Below are 9,476 nucleotides of genomic sequence, written 5' to 3'. Positions count from 1 at the left end.
GTTGGCAGACAGGCTTGAGTTATCTTCTTTCGAAAGCTTCATTTCTCCTGCAGTCAATTTTAATGTAAATTTTGCTAAACTTCTACCCTGGATCCTTGAAAAGTTAAATTTAATGGATGTCAGCCATTTCTGAAGAATTTAATAGTTACAAGGATCCTTACAAAATCACAGAATCAGCATTTTGTGAAAGGATGGGTCACTTTTTTGTTTGTTTTATCTATTACTAAGGACAAGATTATTTGTTAAATTGCTATAAAACCGAAATAATGCCAAACAGAATGTCAGTTCAACATATAACACTGAAATGCAAGTTTGTACACCATAAAGTACCAAATGTAACTAAAATCATGATATTATTCAGCATTATTAATTAAAACTTGAGTTGAATCACAAAAAAAACAACATAATTTTTGAATATATTAAATTCAATGAGTTTAAGGCCGTCCCTGGTCCAGCGACTTGATAGGGAATTGTAGGTTAAAAAGTGTTTTCTACATCTTCTACAATTTTATCAAATAAAAAGTTCGTACTTGGCTTGTTTGCTGCAGTTTTACAACAGAAATCATCTGTCAGATTAATATTGTAGAAAAAATATTGATAAGTATTTTATTTTACGTTTTTAAAATTAAGGAAAACCGAAAAAGTGGTCTAAAAAACAGGCTGTAAGATATACAAATATTTAGAGTCTGCAGAATTTTTCCTTTTAAAGTAAAGATAAAAAAAGTAAGCGGTGGCATACTGCTAACTTTATTAGAACAAGAAATATTTCGTATTTTGCATTTTCAGCTATTTTTTCTGGCCGCGAGTAGGTTCACATGCGCCTGTCTTGCGCGCGGGAGCGTGCAGCCGGCTGCCGTGTTGCCATTACTTCGGACCCATCCTCGGCTAACGGAATATGACCCCACCTCCTCCGTGCCAGTAAATAATCTGAATGGTGCGGAGTACTGTGTCAACGACGAGAAGAAAGCTCAGAACAGTGCTATCAATTCAGATATGCATGGATGTGCTGCGAAAAGCTAAAGGTTTGAAAAGAAGTAGAACCCAGATTTTTTATAGTTTTAATTATTTCTTCCATTTACTGTAAAGTGTGTTTGGGCAAAAAATATTTTGTGCCATATTGTGCTTTACAAAAACTTCCAATTTTTTCAATTTGAAATGTAATCAAGTGACGCTTTGCAAACTAAACTATCCTGATTCAAGAAATGCGTTTATTTTTATGTAAGTATAAGTTAGGCAAAAAATCCTCAGCTTAAAAGTAAGAGTAAACAAACAGTTCTATGTGGAAAATTAGATTTGGTAAGCATGAAAACAAGTTAATTTTCAACCGACTTAAAAAAAGGAGGTTCTCAATTCGGTTGTATTGTTTTCATTCACGTGAGTATTATACTGTCCAAGCCAAATTGTTAGTTACAATTAGCCAACTTTTAAATTAATTGCTGCATATAAAAAATATTGTGCCTTACAATTCAATATATATTATTTCAGTTCCTATGTGTAAGACTTAAAAAATTAACATGGCTACGTTGGGGAATTCAACCCATATTCAGCGGCAAACTTAATTTCTTAGCACCATTCGTTACTCTGTCAATAATTTTTACTTAATTCGTCTACCCTGAGAATCTCAGTGCACTAGCTCTGAGATAGCAAAAATTTGGAGATAGTTTCTCTCTTCCCCCCCCCCCCTTCTTTTTTGTTGGAGTTCAAGACAATGTGAACCAAAAGTGTAAACTTGAAACTTGTACCTTAGATAGGTTAAATATATTTTACATATTTTGGAACAACTAAGATCCGCTGTGCGAAAAGTTTCATAATAGATTTCATACTTGCATGCTAAGGTTTACATTAAATAAAAGGCTCAGTAGATTAAGCAGCCGGTAGGTACATATACCATTGTATTATTACATAACATTTTAAGTTGTTCTGTTCTTCGGAGGAGAAAGAATAATTGTAAATTTTTAGACGACTTTCTGAATGTAACTTAAGGATAAATCCCTTTATCAGACATTATTTTGTTTTTACTTAGGAAGCTACATTGAATGAATCCACATAGCAATGAGACAACAGTTTGAAAATCTTATTAGTTGCCTAAAAATGAGTATTTAATTTAATTTAAGTATACCAATATTAGTCACAAAAAAATGGAAAATGTATTGGGATATGCGGATATTCGTAAACACGAATAGTTGCGCAGTTATTTATGAACTATTCACATTCGGAAGTCGAATATGAAAGATTAAAATTGCTAATATTTACAGGCACATCTGTAGTTTGCTGGTTGTTACTCAGGTAAAGCCAAACTTCTCTTTTTTCATAAGATATTATAGTCATCATTGCTTATTTGCCGATATACAGTAGACTCTTAATCATACGACACTTCACGATTCCAGGTAAAAGCATCGTTATTGTCATTTGGACTAGTTTTGACCATCCCCGATCTAACCTAATAAAAATATTTTTTTTTCTTGAATCCGTATTCAACCTTCTCTAGCACGAAAATAATACACTGTTATATCTAACTATTTATTTCCATTAATAGATGGCTGTCTTATGAAAAAACACTGATAACCTACAAGTACATGTAGGACCTGAATTGATACCAAAACAAGCCGTGACACGTGACCGTTCGTCTGGCAGCTAGCAACTGCGGGAACAATATCAGCATTAAAATAATGCAGGGTATATTTCACGCAATGTTACCTCACACAATGTGTGTATGGCAGTCCTCACCGCCGCTATGTGCCCAGTCGTATTGTGACGCTCCGCAAAAAAGGTTGCTTTTTTCGTTATGGTAATAATACGTGGAAGTAAAAATGGTAGTTACAGTTATATACTCTGGTTTCTACCTACTGATTACTTTTTGGTAACCAATGAACGTTTTAAGATAAACACGTTTTAAATAGCGAAACTAAACAGATTTACATACAAACACATTTATAAATATACGCGTTACAAGATGATAACACCATCTCCTTAGCACTCGCCACCCACGACCGTGCTACCACATTCGTGAAATGTCAGCCTTCACTTGACACTCCTGGAAAGAGACCTACAGAACTATCAGGAGATTGCCGCTACTTTCGAGCAGCTGGAGGAATGTCTGCCTCAAGTGGTGTGGGTATGTACGTGTGAGGATGCCCAGTGACAACACGAAACGAAGCGCTGAATCTGAACAGTGGGCCGTCGACCTTGGGTAGCTAACACAAGCTGGCTGTTAGTATAGTTCTCTTGAAGAGGATCTCAACACGCGGCACCCATGAGTGCAACAAGTTATTTTCCAGCCTACTTCCTTCAAATTTTACAAATTCTCAGCTTCCCCCCCCCCCCCCACCATACCCCCTCTGCACTCCGTTATTCATTGCAGGCATGGAATTTGGATTTTAATTTTAAAAAGTACAACACTGCACTTTTTAATATTTATATCTGGAATTGTGCATATTAATGATGTTTACATTGCTTCAATAGGTTAATAAACATGGTACAATTTTCACTTTGTCTGCAAAAGTTAATATAGTATTACTATTTTCACTACATGTGTTCTGTATTGTTATGTATCTATCTAAGTGAAAATGTAAGATAATTTTTCGACCTTGAAATTATTCGCAATAAATTAAAAAAAATTCCTGTTCGAATCAAAATTTTCGACCACCAAAATACACTATTCGCACAACCCTATAATGTGATAAGATTTGTGTAGTGAAATACGTGTACATGTGATTTGCATAAGTTTTCTTAACGCTACTACTATGATGGTTTTTTTTAAATTTAGTTTCGGCAAAGACAACTTTCCAAGAAAATGATAGAGAATGGAATAAAATACTAGCTATTGCCATAGGGAACGTAGAAAATTATACACCACATATTAGTGTCGTAGGGGACGGCGGCTGGAATAAGAGGACTGACTGACATAGTTTCAATTTAAGTGGAGTGGTGTTCCTGTTTACACCAATGCTTACTCTATAGTCTGTTGTTCATAAAATAAAATATTTCAGTACTTATAACATCCAGTCAAAATGTGCATATTAACTTTTTTTTTCTTTTGGAGAATTGCATTATCAGAGCCGAAACAAACCAACTCTTGTACCTGGGAGTGAAAAGGAAGTATTGCTACGCATGCGAATTTGCAAGACTCAAAGACAAAAAGGTGAATGGACATCTTTTCTTTAAAAAATATAGTGGTCCAAGCACAGTAATGGAACAAACTATAATAGTAGATGGGTTCTGCGGGAGTGTTGAACAGCACTTGTTAAAATACTTACTTTGGTGACGGAGATTCAGTGTTTACTCTAGAATAAAGCAGCGAGTTCCTTACGGAAGGGAAGTCATAAAAATTGAGTGTGCAAACCACATTGAAAATAAACTATTTTCACAAATTTTCCAGAAATATGTCATTTCCACCATCTGCGCGTCGTTTGCTTGAATCAAGAATAGTAATATTAAAATCCGGCGCGGCGCTAGAAAAGCAATCGAAATTGCTGGAACAACTCGTGTTGGTACATCTATCGTTCGATTGAAACTTGACATAAAAAATGGTCCTCATCATGTATTCGGTTTTCACGAAAACTGCCGTGTAGAATACTGAAAAAGAAAAAAAATGAAAATTCTGTGACATTTGTGAAAGAGTCGGGGATTATGGAAGCTATTGAAAAGGCTCTTGATCCTATGGTAATGAAATCTGATAGACTCGTACTTAACAAAACTGAAAATCAGGTTGAGCGATATATGAGTATGTTAGCTAAGTTTTCAGATGGAAAACGGGTAAACTTTGCTAAAAGAGGCTCTTATCACGCTCGTTGTATGGGAGCTGGACTGGCCCATGTCAGAGGTCCTAGGTGGCACTTCATCCCATGGAAAAACAAATTTGGTCAAAGCCCAGGAAAATACTTCCAAACAGTTTTAAAAATTAGCTGTCTCCAGTATGAAGATGGCCCTTCAAATAAAAAGAGACGACCAAACAACACTCCTGGTCCTGATTTGGAGTATGGTCCAAGTGCTGAAGACATTTTGTGTACTGAAGACGTGTTGAGTCCTGAAGAACTTGATACAAAGATGAAGTTTATCCTCGAAAACCTGAATCTGGATGCAACAACATTAAAAAATATTCATGAGTTGGAAAGAAGGAAGTACTGTTGGTCAACACGAGAACACTAAATGGAGGGATGCTACTATGAACAGACTTACAGCATATAGTTTCGGTTTTGTGGTAAAAAGAACACATACATCCTGTCACTGTCTAGTAAAATAAATTTTGTATCACAGGGAGATAAATTCCAAAGCCGTTCAGTTTGGACGAGTTAACGAAAATGATGCTAATAATATGTATTCCAAACTAAAAAATGTCGAAGTCGAAGATTGTGGCTTTTTTTTTTTGTACACCCAAGCTTTTCATTTCTCGGAATATCTCCAGATGTACTAGTGGCAGACGATGGTTTGCTGGAAGTTAAATGCTTATTTTCAGCTGGGGACGATAAATTAAAGGACTATATTTCAAAAAAAAGAAAATAAAAAACGTTTATCGAAGAAAAACTTGGAGATTTGAGTCTAAAGAAAACCCACTTTTTTTTTTTTTTTTTTTTACCAGATTCAAGGTCAACTTGGCGTCTGCAGTAGAAATTATTATGACTTTGTAGTTCATACGAAAAATGATTTCCATGTTGAAAGAATTTTGTTCGACAAAGAAATTTTGGAAAAACTCATGCTGTCAAAGCTACAACAGTTTTTTGCGGAGTGCTTACTTCCAGAGATAGCAAATCCATTAAATACCCGAAGACTAAATGCGCGAGAGCCTGACTTTGTAAAAGAAGCTCAAAAATCACTAAAGAAAAACATAAAACAGATTACTTCAGTTTTGGTTTCCTAAATGTTAGGTATGCATGTTTTCTTCTGTTTTTGACATAGTCCTAATATAACAGTGTATATAATATTATGATAATATTTTGATTTAAAAGCAATACGATTTTTTTTTTTAGAATTTGGGTTAACAAACACATATTTTATGTTTATTTGTAGATTAAATTCGAACTTATTATAAATTTATATAGACACCTCTTTTACTAAAGTAATATTATGTGTATCGTAGCAGTGAAAGTGCTTGAAAGACTATAATTTCTCTGTTTAAAAACGTATGTCAACATGTTCATTTCAATCTTTAATGTTATGCTAAATTATATGTAATTAATATATTTATTTAAATAGTACACATATTGTATGAATTTTTTAATGGTGTCTTTCAGCGGTATCATTAATATACATAAATAAAAACTATCTTTGTGAACTCTCTGTAAAATTACAGAAAAAAACTCTGGCCAGAATATCATTGTTTAATACAGCATTAAATTTTGTATAGTGTTTGTTCCTGTACATTTCAGGAAGTATTTAAGACATTACTTTATTAAAGTATTTAGTACAATTAAAAAAAGTTATTTCTTATCGAGTGAAAGGTTTTTTAATCTATTAGAGTTATAAGACTGGGAATTATTTTTTTTACTGTTTTCGGTTTATGCTCGAAATTAGACTATAAAATCATACCCGGGCCGAGATTATACATCAGAATCTCTCGCTATAAGCCACTCTTCAAATAGTAACTAAATCCCAAATAAATAAATTGTTTCAGCGAAGAAATTGTAGTTGACAACTGTTTAATTGAAAAGGTATGTAAAATAGCACGCGTACAGCATGTGAAGGCCGTGGATCCCGGCGGAGCTGGTGTCTGGCCGCGAGGAAACATATCGGGTGGCAGGGAGGCAGATAACCAAGGCACTGAGACAGCGGCCAGCGCGCGACTGACGACTTGGCAACCCCGCGCGCGGAGTAAGCCTCGCCGCAGCCGAGCGCTGCATATTCGCGACACCCGCGCGCTCTACCGGATAACGACTGACAGGACTGGCTCTTGTATCCCGTTAATTAACTGAATTATAAGTTTGTACCCCATGTATGGACTGAACATATTGGAAAAGAAATAACTGTTTTGATCTTGCAACTGTTATTAGTTATTAAGTAGTAACATAATTTTACATGTTATGTTGGTCCACTTTTTAAACACACAAATACGTGCAGATTTATTTTTATTGTTTCAAGTATTTGGACACATTTATTATAAATTATTATATTGTAAAAGTGCATTATTTAGCAGTCAAAATGACACTTTTTTAATGAAATAAAGTATTATGAAACATTTAAGTGTCTTTTTTGTTGAATGATATGCTATCTTTATGAATAAACATAATTAATTAATTTCCAAATAATAACACCGAAATCTGTTTTAAAAACAAAATTGGTCTAAAAGTAAAACCATAAAATCTTGTCTTTATACTATTACTGTCAAATGATTAATTTGAATGGAATGTGTAAAAATTTAAAATTGCCTGAAAATTTTGTGAACACCAGGCTGTGTTAGTGTCGAAAGAATTAGGCTACCCTTTCACACCTAGTTCCTCACCATTGATTAAGGCTTCATTGGTAAAGAACACATCTGTACTATTTGGAAGCATCAAATATTTCCCAACCATTATTTATGTCCTGCATTGCATCACGCTAGCAGGGCAAAGTAACCACGTTTTCGGACAAGTTTTCTCAGAGTGTGAGTGATCAGGTACTCATCAGGTGTCTGCACAGGTCATTTTGTAGCCTGTCTAATAATAATAATAATAATAATAATAATAATAATAATAATAATAATAATAATAATAATAATAATAATAAGTTAGTAAACCGTAAATAGTTTACAAAAAAAATTTACTATTATACCTAGTATGGCTATGAAAAAATTACTTAAAATTAGCTTTGTTGAAGGAAACCCAATGCACAATTTTTTGGTTAACAAATCAAAATAAATTTATGTAAGTTTTTATTTTGTTTAAAACTTTTAGGACTACAGCCCTCAGAAATGATAGTTTCTCATTTTAAATGAAATTTTTTTTTTGGGTAGATAGCTGTCAAAAAATTCTTATTAGTTAATATTTTTATTTCTTATAAGTATTCCAAACTTTTAATTGCAACTATTATTGTATTATTCAGATCAAAATACCTTGTACACCTAGATTAATAAAATTATGAATTGTGTTTAAGCCAGATTTTCTGTTACATTGCTTTTAATGTTACCATAATAGTAGGGAAAAGTAACAAATGGAGTTAGTTGTATGTATCTACTAGCTGTGACTGTGGTGTAGAGAGGTAAGCAACAAAGGAATATGGTTTGCATCATGAAAACTTTAGCTGACCACAAAGTAGATAGTGGTAAGAAAATGACAGTAGTCATTTATGACTTAATGCATGAACATAAAGGTGTTGGCAAGAAGCACAGATATTTTCTTGCTGCAAAAGTTGCATTGAACTTGCAGAGTTCTTGCTTTGTATCATTTACGTTTTAAAAAAAACTATCATAAATTTGTACATTGTACATTTTTTTGATAAAGATTTTGTTAAGTAAATGATCAACCTCAGATTTATTTTTCTTGTGTCATTTTAAGGTACATGGTACTACATGATACTTCCAGTCGTGAAAATGTTTATGGTACCAGGGAAATTGCATAGTTTTAGTTATTATTTAAAAAAAACTTTAAACTAAACCATTACTTAATGTAAAACAACTTGTGTGGATCTGAAAATAATATTTAAAGTGAGGTTCAGTGAAATGTTTTTTATCATGGCCATGCTGATAGAGATTTTGGTGGATTATGGATCATCAATAGAGACCTGAAAAATTCGCGGGTTCATTTCGTGTTATGCTAAAATTCAAATAATTATACCTTAGTGCTGCTTCTGTCATTGGTTCACTGTTAATCTGGAGAACTGAGGGCCAATTAGAGATCCTCACTCATAGAAGTGTCGAATCACAGGCCACCCAGTCGTGACGACTCACAAGTCAGCAGCCAATGAACAGTTGGCATTTGTCTGAGTGTGTAAAGGATATTGGAGTCTATCCTAAAGGTCATTGAACCCGCGAATTTTTCCGGTCTCTAATCATCAATATATTTTAATGGAAATGCCAACTTCTAATTAATATACACCATAATGGTATTTAAACATGTGAGCAAGCCTTTCAATACTCACCAGAGATGTGTAACATCTAACCTCAGTAACTAGTAAATTCATGTGTTCTCATGTTGCAAATACACTTATAATATGAAACTCTGACAAAAATTTTACATAGAGTTCTTTAAAATAAAAATAATGCCAAGTATGATAAATGTACAACCAATTGTCTTTTCAACTAAATTTTTTGAAGGGAATCATACCACACCTTTCGCTAGTATTTGTTGCTGGAGCAGGTACATCACTATTGAATTGTTCCATTTGCAGACCGAAATGTTTAACTGTATAATGGAACAGCTCCGATAAAAGCTAAAAACACTTCAAAAAATACTGGACTTGATTTTCGACATGTAATGTTAATAACACACTCCCCCATATTGTTAAAATTTATTAAACATTTAATACTAAAGATTTTCCCTTTGGCTTTGTAAACTTTGGTTCGTGCC

This window comes from Bacillus rossius, chromosome 14 (genome assembly GCF_032445375.1).
Source record: "Bacillus rossius redtenbacheri isolate Brsri chromosome 14, Brsri_v3, whole genome shotgun sequence".
Classification (NCBI taxonomy): Eukaryota; Metazoa; Arthropoda; class Insecta; order Phasmatodea; family Bacillidae; genus Bacillus; species Bacillus rossius.
Note: the sequence above shows the minus strand (reverse complement) of the source record.